Here is a 16051-nt window from a genome sequence, read left to right on the forward strand (position 1 = left end):
AAAGCTCAGGACTTGAAACCACTAAAGAGAAAAGAGTTATTCTTAAATGTTTGTCTAGCCCTTGATATTTACTTTCCATAATTTTTATTAGTATTCCACTAAATCACTTCAGAGGTCAGTTAGTATTGCTGCGCTCTACTCATTTTTACAGAACTGTAAACTGAAACTCTAAGAGATTAAGTGCTCTACACAAAGAAAGTTATCTGCAGCTGCTGAAAAACTCACACTCATGTTCCCTGCTTTTCTTAGCCCACCTAAACCTACTGTCCCTCTAAAACCAATGATGTGACAGAATCAATGGTTGAATGATTACGAGCAGCCATGATTGACCACTAACTACATAACTTTTTCTGAAACTGATTTTACTTCTCTGGACTCATTTGCATTGATCTGCATTAAAAATATATACAAAGAAAAATAGTTCATCTGTGAATATCAAACCCAAACCCAGCCAGGAGTGCTTATGCCTTGGTTGAGTTATGCCAAAAAGCAATTATCCATTACGCAGTGGCTCCAGATTTAACCTGTTACTTATTTCAGTTAGGCAGAGGCAACCTATGAAATTATCTATGGCTAAGCCCCTTGGAAATTTTCCCAGGCTGTTTTTCAAAGGTTAACTGGTCACCCTTGCCAAATAGAAGCAAAAGAGGAAATGAAACTGGGGAGTTGGGAAATAGAGACATAGACATCCTGAAAAAAAGAAAGTTTAGTAGAACATGAGGAAGTTTTGATAAAATAAAAATACAAAAGGAAATCAAAGAATTTGTTCTTTTTCTTTAATTTTTTAAGATTTTTAATAGTGGTAGAGGTTTTGCTTTAAAAAGTTGGTCATTCTTCCAAAATTGTGTTCCCAAATGAGAAATAACATTCCATTCTCTTCTATCTCCAGTAAAGAAGAATTTCACACCCCAGCTCCAAACCACATATTAGAATAATAACATTCTGCCTACGGTGTAAAATGACTTCCATAATCGGCCTTTTTGTTCATCAGACAAAGACTTTTGCAAAAATAGCGTGAAAAGCAATATTGCTTGATTGTGTTCTCCCCAATTAGGTAAGTGTCATTCACAGAGGAAAACAGAAGATCAATTTGTAAGACCCATAAATGTATAAAAATAATTCTGGTTTGGTCATTCTTTTGTACTTTTTCTTCCCTCCTCCTTTTCTTCCTTTTTTTTCCTCTTTTAATTTTTTTATGATATTTAATGCCAATCTTAGACCTTCCAAAGGAATCAGGTCATAGTCTATGTCATTAATAAATGTCATCCTCAAAAAGATGTAGAGAACAAGGCGGCCTTGTTGATAAAACAATAGCTTTCCAGGCTTTGTCCCTCCTGTTTCTCTGATCATCTCAGTTGCTTTTCCTTGACCTTGAAACCTGCTTTATTTTCCACTTCTGAGATTCTACCCTAAAACACGATCCAAATTTTAGAAAAAAGTTGAGGGCAAATCTATATTTGTTAAACAAAAAAAAATTATTATAGAAATCTTCTAAATTAGAAGTATTAAGTAAATTCCAATTTATTCTCTGTGTGACATAGTATAAAAATATTCAAATATTGCAAAGATCATTCAATACATGTGGAAATGCTTTGGATATTCTATATTAAATGAAAAGAATAGGATGCAAACTTGAATAACTATGTGATTATAACTATATATAAAAAGTAGAAAATAGAAATACAGTTGAATATTACATATTTGTTAGGATAACTGTGTTTTTAGTCTTTTCTCTTTATTCCAGATTTTCTAAAAAATTATTCTTTTGCTTAATTTTTTAATTTTTAAGAGATTTATTATATAAAAAGATCTATATTAATTCCAATTCTTATTTTTCTTTGTCCCTGTTAAGTATTTCTTGATTCTTGAAATAGATGTTTGTGGGCAAAAAACATATTTGGATTAGGCCAAGTTTCTGTTCTCTGAGCTATTTGATAAGGGCAGGGATTTAGAAGGAGAAAGAGTTATATAATCAGAATTTTATTAAAACTGCTTGGGATTTTATAGATGATCTGTTTGAAACCTCACATTTTATGACAGAGAAACTGAGAAAGATACAGCTAGAAAAATATAAAGAGCAGATAAGTGGATAGATCCAAAGGACATGTTGTGTGTTGAATGAAATCTTTGCATTTGTAATTATTTCAGAAGGCTCTGGGTATGATCACTCATAGGTCTAGGTAGCAGAAAACTGCTGTCCTTTCTAATTCATTCTCCCTGCCCCCATTATTTTCTCATGCCTTCCAGCATCTAAAAGCGTGTTTCTCCGGAGAAGCTACAGAGCTGATGTTTACAAAACTCAGAGATAGTGCAGAAGATATTTTTAGAATTGTTTAAGTGCTAGGAACAATGTGTGGTAGATGCTGTGGAACCCATTCAGATGACCTGCCAGTGCTGAGTTTCTTACTCCCCCAGTTTCTGGGAATAAGGGCTGCGGACTGGCTCACGGCCCAGGCCATTCTCTGTGAATCGCCATTGGTCAAAGTGGCCCATCCGAGTTACGCTCCTCTCGGAGGCGGAAGTCTGCCCCCAGTCACTGGTCACTGTAAGGGTATAAGGGCACAGTGCGCTTGCCTTGATTTGGGACAACTCTGAGAGCTGTTTGTGTTTCAGAGTTCCCCATAGGGTCAGCCGAAGCTCCGCAGCAGTTGCACTGCAGGTCTAGTTCTCCCTGGATCCATCTTGCTTCCTTCATTCCACACCTAACCTCCTACAGGCAAATCTCTATCTCAAAGTCTATTTCCCAGAGAACCCATACTAAGACAATGTAACTGAACCATTACATAAGAAATCATTACAAAATGTAGAGTTTATTTTGCCTGAAGTTGTGTTGTTTTCAACTGCTTAAAACAAAAGTAGGGACCTGGTTTCAGAGTTATAGACCCTCTCCTCCCAGAAGGAAGAATAGAGCTGAACAATTATCTGTGAAATTTGATCCCATTTAGATAACCAATTTTGCTTGACTACTCCTTCCTTTGTAAGAAGAAGCCTTTATAGTGGTTGATGTTCTTATTTCTGTGTTGAAGCTATAGGTATACACAAAAGGAAAATTAACCTGTGGGCCGCCATCATCTTTGCTATTCAAAGTATGATTGTTGTACCAGCAGCCTGGGCATCACTCATGAGTTTGTTAGAAATGCAGACTCTCAGGCCCCACTCCAGCCCCACTGACTCATCATCTGCATTTGATCAAGACTCCCAGGTGTCTCATACGCACATTAAACTTTGATAATCACTAAACTACACCACTGTTGTTAAATCAGCCTGGTTGTTAAGACTGGGCATTGTGCAAAAGGAAAACAACCACTGGAGTCAGAAGAATTCAATTTCTGCCTCCTCCTCCTTCTTGCAGAGCACCTTGGGCAAGTAAGTCTTCTTCTCCTTGGTACCTATTTGCTATAACTTATGGGATTTTTATGAGGACCTACAGTTGCTTTTGTTTAAATATTTTTTGCTGAGCATCTGTAATGGGCCAAGCACTGTTTTAAAGGCACTTGCATTAGGAAGAACAAGACAGATTGAAGTCCTGCCTGTCAGTCATTCCACAAACATGCACTGAGTATGGACCATATGTCTTGGTGCTAGGATTAATGCAATAAACAAGATAGAACGTTTTGTAGAGAATAGTTGAAGACAAGACAAACACTGAATAAATCATTACCAAAAAAAACTTGTCAGTGCTACAAGGAGAACTATAGGAACAGAGAGAGCTCATATTATGGGAATTAGTCCATGTTAGATAAGGGAGTTCTCTAAATATGTCTCTCGTTATGTTGCCTCCTGGCTAATACAGGTGTACAGGTCCCTTAATGAAGACCTAATGGGGGAAGGGGTCACTGGATGAGGATGGGTGGGCAGGACTGAGGGAGTTCTCCCAGAGGAAACGTCATCTGCTGAGACCTGCAAAATGAGTAGGATTTTTGTTATGATTCATGTGGAAGCTAGAATGACCCAAACAGGGAGAAGAGCATGCATTAATTTAGAGTTCTTAAAAGAGAAGTGTCATCATCACAAACACATTTCAGAGGAATCTTTTTGCACTACAGAGAATAGATTAATAGTGCACCCTGTCAATGCTTCCTAACTGTTTTCCTTGGTTTCTGACTTACTCCCTTCCAACTTGTTTTTAAATTAATCTCAGCCTCTACTCTAGGCCAGACCCTCATTTACGTACTTTTTCTATATGTTGTATTAAGCATGTCTTTTGAAGCTGATACTTTGACATCTGGGCCCTTGCCCACCCTGGAGAAACTGCCCTTCCCAGGGCCAGCCAATTCCTAGAGATCCTGTACCTACTGTGCCTTTTATATGCAAATCAACCAATCCAGAGCCCAGGCCCCACCTTCCTCCTTTCTCAGGCTCTCTCTCAAGCTAGCCAGGGTCCCATTGTCCTAATCACCCCATGTCCAAGTACCAGACAACTAGAGAAGTTCTTATACCTCAGAGCCCACTGAAATTATTCAAACTAACCAATCATAAGCTTGCTTACCCTGCCTTGCTCATTCTTTCCCACAGAAACAACAATAAAGACTTTTACCCACATTTTTTCCTCACTCCCTCTTCCATCTAACTAACCCTGATGCTTTTGTGTGGCCCTGTGTGGTGCAGCATGCCTCCTTCTCTTGAGAACTGTGAGTAACACATTATCTTTTCAATGCCAATCATCTTCTTGTCTGTTGACCTTAGCAAACTTGAATAAAAATAAAACTTACATTTCAAGAGTCATCTCACTTTCTAACACTTCTGTAGTCTAGGGTTCATTTTTTGAGATGACAAAGCTAAGACTCCTCTATCTATCTCAGAGCCTTCCATCTTGTTTAAACCAATGTGGTATGGTGAGAAGAGGGAAATATTTCTAGTATAACACATTGGTCAGAATTCAAATCTCACCTAGTATGACTCTGCAGTAATGAGCATCTTAGTCATTCTATACAGAAAAGTGTATTGCCCACTCACCAAACCCTCTGCAAGTCTAGATACTCTCCAGTGCAGCTCACTTCCCAGCAGCTAAGTATGTTTTCTTCCAGGATCTATTTTGTGACTCCATCATCTCAACTCGCGGCTTCTGGGGTTTTCAAGACCTCAGGCGAGGAGAAAGTGTAAAGAACTCACACTGATCATAAGCATTATATCTGGAGATGACGTATCTCACATTCATACACAGGTCATTGGCCAGAAGTCATCATATAACTAACCTAACAAGGAAGTTTGTAAAATATAGTAGAGTACATGAATATTTGGTGAGTGCTTCCTGTGACAACCACTTCTACCACTTTTTAGCTTTTTTGCCTTGGGAAATATCTTTACCTTCCATTAGCATATTGTGGTGTCCCAAGTGCAGAGTTCAATAGCGATTCTATTGGAAAAATAAGTTGTGAATCATTCCTTCCATTTTTAACACATAGATGCAATGAGTTTAATATTCATTCCCTCTGTGGTCACTCAGAGGTCCATGAACTTTCTTTGGTGGAGTAACCTCTTTACTTACTTATACTTAGAATATAAATTACTAAAATTGCATTCCCTTTGTGTCCTTACTTTCACTTTCAACTTTGGCTTGAGGCTTCTTGTATGTTTTTATTTGGGCTGTGTTGATTTTTTAAATATATATATAGTCAAGAAACAGAATCATACACAGATAACTGTCTCAATATTCAAATAGATCTAAAGAAAATTGGAGTCTCTTTTAGGATACCACAGAAATTAAATCAACCTATCATTTCCTGCCTTAGCTACTTTATTTCTCTTTCTATCTGCTGTTTCTTCCTATTCTAAGTGTCTCTCTGTGTATTTCAAGAGCCCCCATAAAGATCATCTAATTGGTTCTGTTAATCATTTTCCAATTGTAGCACCTCTTTGGGGCCACATCATGTGGGACTCCTTCATAGATCACCATTCAGTCTATATATGGTTGTGTTGGTTGCTGACATAGTCCTAATACAATCTGGCACTGTCAGAGTTGCTGAAGGTCATGTGACACCCTGCACTGTATAACTCACCCCTGTCAGCTTATCTCAAAAGATAGCTTTGGTTGTAGCAGAGTCTCACAGTTTTACAGATTTCTCTGAAAGGTAGCATCGTGAAGAAATTATTTAAGTAAATAGAGCTATATTTGTTATTTTCAGTTTAGTGTTGGCTTAGTATTCTAGAGACTAGTAAAACATTGACCCATAGGGTTAGTCACCAATGGCATAGCTAACAGATCAGTTCTTTAAAACAAAGAAAAATATGTGAAAAACATGCCTTGAAGCCACATCTTACTCTGTTAGTCATATAATTTTTTTAATGATACATACAATCTTCTACAGATTTTCACTGACTGTTTGTAATAGTACTGGATTTTCTTAATTTATGCTTATAATTATTATAAAAACTGTATTGTTGCCATGACAAAAATGCAAACTGAGTTATGATCTGAAACATGTAGGTCACCTAGTGAGCACAACAGAAAACTATGATCTCTGTAACTTTAGAGAAAGAGAAAACTGATCAATTATGAGCAAAGAGCATGATGAATCTATAAGTAGCCTTTCTACAATGGAGATGTGTAAAATACTATAGAATTTTTTTAAAGGAGTGAAAGGGAATTGAGGCCAGGAGCAGTGGCTCACACCAGTAATCCCAGCACTTTGGGAGGCAGGCGGATCACCTGAGGTCAGGAGTTCGAGAGCAGCCTAGTCAACATGGTGAAACCCCTCCTCTACTAAAAATACAAAATTAGCCAGGTGTGGTGGCAGGCACCTGTAATCCCAGCTACTCAGGAGGCTGAGGCAGGAGAATCACTTGAACATGGGAGGCAGAGGTTGCAGTGAGCTGAGATTGCACCACTGCACTCCAGCCTGGGTGAAATAGCGAGACTCCATCTCAAAAAAGGAAAAAAAAAAAAAAAGAATTGAAACAAAAACTAAAATTTACCTCATAAATTCCGTTTTTCATAATGATAAGACAGATGAAAGGAAAACACCATCAGTAAACTGGTAAACATATTGAGCTAGGGCAGTCATTGCAGCATTAGTTGTGCAAGTTGGGAAAGGGAGTCAATCACTGGAAGTGGATGAGCAAAATGTACTGGATGCACATCACAGAGCATCGTGTGGTAATTAAACACAGCAAATGAGGCATGTCTATAGCTACATGGCTGGACCCTAAAAAGTAAGGAAAAGAATGAGATCTACATTTAATATCATTTGCATAATTAAAAATATACAAAACAAAAAACAACATGAAACAAAAAGATGCACATCAAAACACTTGCCCATGCTAATAGAACTAATGTTAACAACTTGATAAAATATCCGAATGACTCAATAATTTGCTGAGGGCCATTGAGACTATCCTGAGTGAACAATCCTATTCTTGGTGTCCTAGAACATAGATAAGATTCCCAAATCTAAGATTCTGGAACTCTTTCCGTCTATCTACCTCAGCTTTGATAAGAATGGGTGGGATAAAGATAAAAGGGAATAAAGTTGAAACAAATAAATAACAGAAGGTCTTTGCACTGGACAGATGCTAATCTGCCTTCTGGGAATCAAAGAGCATAATTAACTGAAGACTCTGTATCTGAGATCCCAAAGAAAGAGAAAGCAACAGAGGGAGATATCGATGCAGCCCTTTTTAGTAATAACAAATGTTTAACTAAACTGTATATTCTTCTTAGTTTATGCAGAGTTTTCTGTTTTGTTTTGCTTTGCTTTGCTGGGCTTTCCTTAGAATAACAGCCCATCTGACCGGCAGGTCCAAGAGAATGTAGAGCCAAACACTCAGGAAAAGTATCACAGTGAAGAATCAAACCTTCACACCCATTTGGTAAGTTGCTTAACCCTTAGCACAAATCAATAGAAAAGCAATAGACTCAAAACTACATAGAAATGTGGATTAACCATTGACAGGACATCCATCACTTGATTAGGTGCGGGATTCTGTGAGCCACACATATTATGTTCCAACAAGGAAGATGTGACAAGTAGGCAGGAAAACAAAAGGCAGCCATGGTATTGAGGATTGCAGGTGATCAGAAGTCAAGTCCCAAGCCTTCGTACAATTGAAAATGATTAGGGAGTATTCCCTCTGATAAAGTTTCAGGGCACTAGAATGATGGCAAGCCTAGGAAAGGCAATGTTCCCACAATAGCTGAGGGAAAGTTAGAGGCATCTAAGTAATAGAAAATAGCCAAGACCAATTTGGAAGCTTCCAATCACATATAACAAAGCACATTCTTTTTTCTGAGGACTGTGGCCAGGTGGGGGATTGGCTTATGAAGATATTCTTTACATGATACGATTTATCTGGAGGCCCACAAACTCACTGACACAATTCCACACAATGGCATGCTGGACAAGTTATATGGCCTTCCAAGGGAGATGAATGCAGGATGAGCAATGTAAACAAGATTGCATGATTTATGAAAGAAATCTCAGCCTTCCTGTGGTCACACATCCAACATTTAATTCCTAAATTATTACTGCCAGAGAAATCAACATTTCCATTTCTGCAGAATGACTGACATGTGGTTTAATGTTCCTCTCCCCTCCTGGGAATGTACTTCCCCCAAGAGCCCCGTGAAAGGAGGCTTGTCTGGTCACATCCCTGGAAAGGGATTATTGACTACACCAGCTTTGATGTTTATTACCTTCCTACACTGAAGCTAGAAAAACAATGAAAAAAAATTAAGTGAAACAAAGACTGTGTCTCAATATATTTGCAGAATTAGTTATATTTTGGCAATATTCTTTCCTCTCCTAAGGCCTGAAGGTGATATTCAACATGAAAAACCGCCAACGTGGCACAGGCATAGATGAATTCAAATGCATAAAAATCAATTACAGTTACACTGGTGCCTACTGGCAGAGCACCTGCTAAAGCCATGCTAAAGTCACCCCCAAATATTACAGAACATTTTCTACTTTGTTTCGGGGTAAGTCAAAAGAGTTAGTTTTGTTTTCCAGAGTTATATAAAAATATATGCTGAAGGTCCTTGTAGCTCCTGCTGTATTTTCATATTACAGGGGTTCCCAGGTCTCTGCTAATCATTCGCTTTCCCAGTCAGACTCAACACACACGATGCAAGAACAGTCCTTCAACATGACACTCCGGACCTGGATTTATCCCAAGAGAGATTGTCACTCCACTCCACACTCTGCACTCTGCTAAAGAGTGAAAAAGTCACATGGTCCCACTGATTATCCCCATGGGGGTAGCAGCCTTCACTTATGCATGCATACCCAAAAGGGACTAGGTCAGGGACAGGCAGTCCAGTGCTGCAGTTCCACCTTCATGGGACCTTGATCCTTCTCTCCCTTCCAAAAGTCCCTACCCAATGAACATAAAGCTGGAGCTCTTTGCAGAATCATGGTGGGTATAGGAGCCCAGGGCCACTTTCTAAGCCACTGACAAGAAGAAGCTCCCAAAAGGAACTACAGAGGAAGCTCCGACCTCCGTCTGACTTCACTAAGACCTCCTACACCTGAAAGAAACAATAACCCAACATTGGCAAGTTCCTGTTAGTATTTCTTAACATTTCAAAGAAACATAGATGTAATTTTTCCCTTCTCGCTGGGGAAGATTCTTGTCATTTGCTGAAACACTTTCTAGCCTTCCTGAACATCGCTTTGAGTATACATATTTATGAGATAATATACATTCTACATGAAAATACTATCATGTAGCTGTTCCCTAACACAACCATTCTGACCACTTTCAAGAGAGGACACTGTTATACACATTTAGAGTCACACAGGGCATGGGGGCTGGAAACACAGGCTAGAATCACGCTCAATGCCTGGCTTGCCCACTGAGTACCTTTGAAATCTTGAATCAGTTTCTTATCTTCTTCAGGTTTCAGTCTCTTCATCTGAAAAACAAGGGCAACAAGATCAACATCATACGGTTCTTGGGAGCTTTCAATGGTTTATATGTGAAAGGCGTTTAAGGTGATGCACACTCTAGGCATTCCACAACTATCAACAAATGGGATGTCTCTATAGTACAGACAAAATGATCAATTCAAGAATCATCACATTTTCTAGAATCCCACACGTGTTTTTTTATAAAAATGTTCACAATTTACCCAATTTGTTTTCCATCATGGATTCATTTTACAGTCATTTCTTGAGAGATAACTAGGTACTGGACCCCGTGCCAACAGCTGGGGATTTAAAAAGGAATGAGATATGGTCCCTACCCTTATCAAGTTTACCATCAAGTGTAGGAAACAAACACATACACACATAATACAATACAGAGAGTGATTTGAGATGAGATTCATAGAAAAAAGAGGTTAACCCACATCAGGGGGCCAAATTGGTATTATATGTTCCACATACATCTCTGAATAGTCATATTGTGGGGTCAAAACCCATAAAGTAAGATACAGATCTAGACTATTATACTCATGAGCCCTCATTTCCATTGATGGCAGAAGCAAAAAGTAGATCTTGCTATTAAAGTTAACTGATGCTCTTCTTTTTAAAACTTAATCTCTTTGGACTGTCAAATTTAGGGTTTTCCCCAACATCATTCTCCTAACCCTTGGGGGCTCATGAATGTCCTGTCATTAGAAAATGGACATCTGACACTTGCCCTATCTGAGCACTGACTGCCTTCCATCACTGCTTTAAAGTGTGAGATGCTGATCTGTGGTCGGATCTCTTAGCATAACCATGGAGGTGATGGCTTTCAACTAGCTCTAACTTCCCTCCCTTGCTCCACCAGGCATTCACCTCAGCACTAACGTGCACAGCTGACATTTTGAGATTTAGCCATGTCCTATGTATGGTTCCTGCTTTGGGCTAGCCAATCCTTGGTTTCCTGTTAAAGCTGTGGCAGCCTCCTGACAGCCATGCTGATTTCTAATTCTCAAACACCATCTCAAGGACAGTTTTGGGAACTTTCCTGGGTCTCCTCTCTGGATCCAAATGAGACTCAGGGGTGGCGGAAGGAGGCTATCTCAGGTGTGGTCATCTTAAACACATAGCAACACAATCACTGCTCTACCAAAGATGCCCCTTTTGAGGCGATCATCTCCATCTAGAGTTCCAGGCAATGTGTCCTAACCCAGCCCCCCCCATCAGTGATTTCCAAAATCATCTAGGGTCTCTATACAGCCCAGGCCCAGGAACTTGCCCCAGTTCTGGGTTCAGTCATCTCGCTTGCCTCTCACTCTGTCCCCAGAGTCCTTTCCATAAGTTTTCTTCTTTCCAAGTATGGGAAATTATCTTTATGTCATACTCTACATAGTCCCTTTTCTGTGGTTTACAGTAATTCTTTCTTACCTCAGTCCTCTAGCCTCTTAATATTTTAAGGGAATAGTTAATATTTAAAGGAATGCTTCCAATTTCTCTTTCAACAAACCTAGGTATTGCAAGTGAATGCCTTGGATTTTCACTCCCACTGCCTTCAAAATTAGCTTCAAGAGCAGGGTTTGAAATTCAAAAACTGAACATGGTCTCCTTTGTTCCTGGCTACCCCTGAAGAAAAGAATGTCATGACTCAATGGGTGGGGACTGTGATGCAGAATGAACTAATGGGACTTTAAAATACAGAAAAGAAAGTTTCAAAATATTATCATGTCTTTTTGGTCCCTACTCTTTAAAAAAAAAAAAACAAAACAAAAAAAAAAAACTTAATTCCAAAGATAAGGTAACAAAATAGCACTGGGCACATCTGTTCTCTAACACACCTTTGCCATTCAGTGGCCTAGAGTATATCGGGGGATATAAAAGCAGAAACATTCACAAACAGGTGAAGCTGTATCATCACCCTGATTCATAGGGTGATTGAACATCCCAACCTCAGCATAAAAAAAAAGCTTTACCACTGTCTGCAATAAGCAAGGTTGTTCTGGAGGAAGGTGAGGAGAAGGACAATGGCAGGGGAGAGGCTGACATAAATGACAGAAACCATGGATGGAAAAAAAAAATCTTCTATATCACTGTCAGGGAGCTGATCATCGAAAATTACCTAGTCATTGTTTCAGCAGAAGCCGTACAAGCCAGAAAAGAGTAGCAGCCAATATTCAACATCCTTAAAGAAAGGAATTTTCAACACAGAATTTCATATCCAGCCAAACTAAGTTTCATAAGCAAAGGAGAAATAAAATCCCTTCCAAACAAGCAAATGCTGAGGGATTTTGTCACCACCAGGCCTGCCTTGCAAAAACTCCTGAAGGAAGCACTAAATATGGAAAGGAAAAAACCGGTACCAGCCACTGCAGAAACACACCAAAATATAAAGACCAATGATACTATGAAGAAACTGCATCAACTAGTGTGCAAATTAACCAGCTAGCATCACAATGACAGGATCAAATTCACACATAACAATGTTAACCTTAAATGTAAATGGACTAAATGCCCCAATTAAAAGACACAGACTGGCAAATTAGATAGACCCATTGATGTGCTGTATTCAGGAGACCCAGCTCACGTGCAAAGATACACATGGGCTCAAAATAAAGGGATGGAGGAATATTTATCAAGCAAATGGAAAGCAAAATAAGCAGGAGTTGCAATCCTAATCTCTGATAAAACAGACTTTAAACCAACAAAGATCAAAAAAGACAAAGAAGGGCATTACACAATGGTAAAGAGATCAATGCAACAAGAAGAGCTAACTATCCTAAATATATATGCACCCAATACAGGAGCACCCAGATTCATAAACCAAGTCCTTAGAGACCTACGAAGAGACTTAAGACTCCCACACAATAATAGTGGGAGACTTTAACACCACACTATCAAATTAGATCAACGATACAGAAAATTAACAAGGATATTCAGGACTTAAACTCAGCTCTGGATCAAATGGACCTAACAGACATCTCCACAACTCTCCACACCAAATCAACAGAATATACATTCTTCTCAATGGCACATTTTCTAAAATCTACCACATAATTGGAAGTAAAACACTCCTCAGCAAATGCAGAAGAACTGAAATCATAACAAACAGTCTCTCAGGCACAGTGCAATCAAATTAGACCTCAGGACTTAGAAGTTCACTCAAAATTGTACAACTACATGGAAATTGAACAACCTGCTCCTGAATGACTCCTGGGTAAATAATGAAATTAAGGCAGAAATCAAGAAGCTCTTTGAAACCAGTGAGAACAGAGAGACGACCTACCAGAATCTTTGGGACACAGCTAAAGCAGTGTTAGCAAGGAAATTTGTAGCACTAAATATCCACATCAGAAAGCTAGAAAGATCTCAAATCGACACCCTAACATCACAGTTAAAAGAACTAGAAAAGCAAGAGCAAACAAATTCAAAAGCTAGCAGAAGACAAGAAATAACTAAGATCAGGGCAGAACTAAAGGAGACAGAGACATGAAAAACCCTTCAAAAAAATCAATGAATCCAGGAGGTGGTTTTTTGAAAAAATTAACAAAATACACTGCTAGCTAGACTAATAAAGAAGAAAAGAGAGAAGAATCAAATGGACACAATAAAAAATGATAGATCACTGATCCCACAGAAATACAAACTACCATCAGAGAATACTATAAACATCTCAATGCAACTAAACTAGAAAATCTAGAAAAAATTGATAAATTTCTGGACACATACACCCTCCCAAAACGAAACCAGAAAGAAGTCGAATCCCTGAATAGACCAATAACAAGTTCTGAAAATGAGGCAGTAATAAATAGCCTACCAACCAAAAAAAAAAAAAAGTCCTGGGCCAGATGGATTCATAGCCGAATTCTACCAGAGGTACAAAGAGGAGCTTGTACCATTCCTTCTGAAACTATTCCAAACAATTGAAAAGGTGGGACTCCTCCCTAACTCCTTCTATGAGGCCAGCATCATCCTGATACCAAAACCTGGCAGAGACACAACAAAAAAAGAAAACTTCAGGCCAATATCCCTGATGAACACCAGTGTGAAAATCCTCAGTAAAATACTGGCAAACGGAAACCAGCAGCACATCAAAAAGCTTATCCACCACGATCAAGTTGGCTTCATCCCTGGGATGCAAGGCTGGTTCAATATACACAAATCAATAAACGTAATCCATCACATAAACAGAACCAATGACAAAAACCACATGATTATTTCAATAGATGCAGAAAAGGCCTTTGGGTTCAACATCCCTTCATGCTAAAAACTCTCAATAAACTAGGTATTGATGGAACATATCTCAAAATAGTAAGAGCTATTTATGACAAGCCCACAGATAATATCATATTGAATGGGCAAAAGCTGGAAGCATTTATTTTGAAAACCAGCACAAAACAAGGATGCCCTCTCTCACCACTCCTATTCTAATGTCAAAGTTAAATACTAGGAGTCATTGTGCCAGCTCTCTAGCTTTCCTGTCCATTATCTTAAATGATTTTCTCAGTAAAACAGAGTTATAGTAACCCAGTTTCCACCTGAAGAACCTAGGGCTCAGTGACTTTCTTCAAACCAAAAGGTAGTGATGGTAGAAAGCAAATTCAGATCTCCACACTTCACAGCAGAAGGGCTATTTACATTCTTCATCCTTACAGATCTTGTTCCTTAATTATCTTTTCTTGAAATTGCTTTTGATTTTTATTTCATGGCTTATAAATATTTGTTTATGATATTTATTCTTCTCAAATACCAATAGATTGTAATCATCACTAACTCATGCAGACTCCTACCAACCATTGTATAAGAAGCTTATCTTGTGTATCAAGACATCAAGTCATCTCACCTTTATGTTTGATCTGTTCTCAGAATTGTCTTCCTCCAATTTTGAGGAAGCTTGCACTCTTCTTGAGATGCCTCACAGGGTCTGCTTATTTATTAGCCATTGTTTATTTTTATTTTATTTTTTTTTATTTTATATCATTTTATTTTGAGACAGTCTCACTTGTTGCCCAGGCTGGAGTACAATGATGAGATCTCAGCTCACTACAACCTCCACCTCCCAGGTTCAAGCAATTCTCAAGCCTCAGCCTCCCGAGTAGCTGGGATTACAGGCATGTGCCACCACACCCAGCTAATTTTTGTATTTTTTAGTAGAGACAAGGTTTCGCCATGCTGTCTATGTTGGTCTCGAACTCCTGAGCTCAAGTAATCCACCCGCCTCAGCCTCCCAAAGTGCTGGGATTACAGGTGTGAGCCACCACACCCAGCCTATTGTTTATTTTCTAAGAAAGATGTTTTTCTTTGTCGCTAAAGGAAATATTCAAGGTGTCTAATGTCTCAAGTCCTCTACTTCCAAGGTAATTCCATCTAGGACTCTCCAAGGGATGTACTATGCTTGGGTCAGATCTCATCACCTTTCTTTTTGGCAAAATATACTGCCAGCTATTTTAACTAAGCAAATTAAAAATAGCATATTAGTAACAGTTAACTTTTGCTTCATTACATTACAAAATGTAATGGCTCAAAACAACAGTCAATTTTTTAGTTCGCAATTCTGCAGGTCAGCAAATTGAGCTGAGTGTAACTGGGTAGTTCTGGTCCTGACTGGGTTTAGTCAACACATCTGTGGTCAGCTATCAGGTCAGCTGGGCACTGGTTGATCTAGGACGACCTCAGCTCAGCTAGAATGACTATGGCTGTCTAGACTTGCTCACAGTACAACTGAGCAGAATTTTAAAGATCTAGATTTGCAACTGGCACACCACCATTTCTGTCACATTCTTGTGACTAAAGTAAATTCTAAGGCCAGCCAAGACTTAAGAATTGGGTAGAGACCCTCCATCTCTTGATGGGAGATCCTGTAAAGTTACATTGTGGAGGACATAAATACATGGAGATCTGAACAACTGGGTGATTTTTGTAATCAATCTACCAAAGTATCTATGACTGAGATTGGTCAAACAACAAAACGTACTAAGTTTTAACTATATAACCTACCCTGCTAGGCAACCCTTACTTGAACTTAACCATTTTCCAACCAATTTATTTACTTGGAAAAATGAAACAAATATTTAATTAAAATTAGTTCAAATAAGTTTGGCAATCAGGTGTGTCATGCTAGGAATTAAACTAGTCAGGGGAATTTAAAGGCAAGTGAAAAAATCACTACCATTAAGAAGCCTGCAGTCTAGCAGAGGAAACAAATAGGTAAA

The sequence above is a fragment of the Chlorocebus sabaeus genome, chromosome 20, assembly GCF_047675955.1.
Source record: "Chlorocebus sabaeus isolate Y175 chromosome 20, mChlSab1.0.hap1, whole genome shotgun sequence".
NCBI lineage: Eukaryota > Metazoa > Chordata > Mammalia > Primates > Cercopithecidae > Chlorocebus > Chlorocebus sabaeus.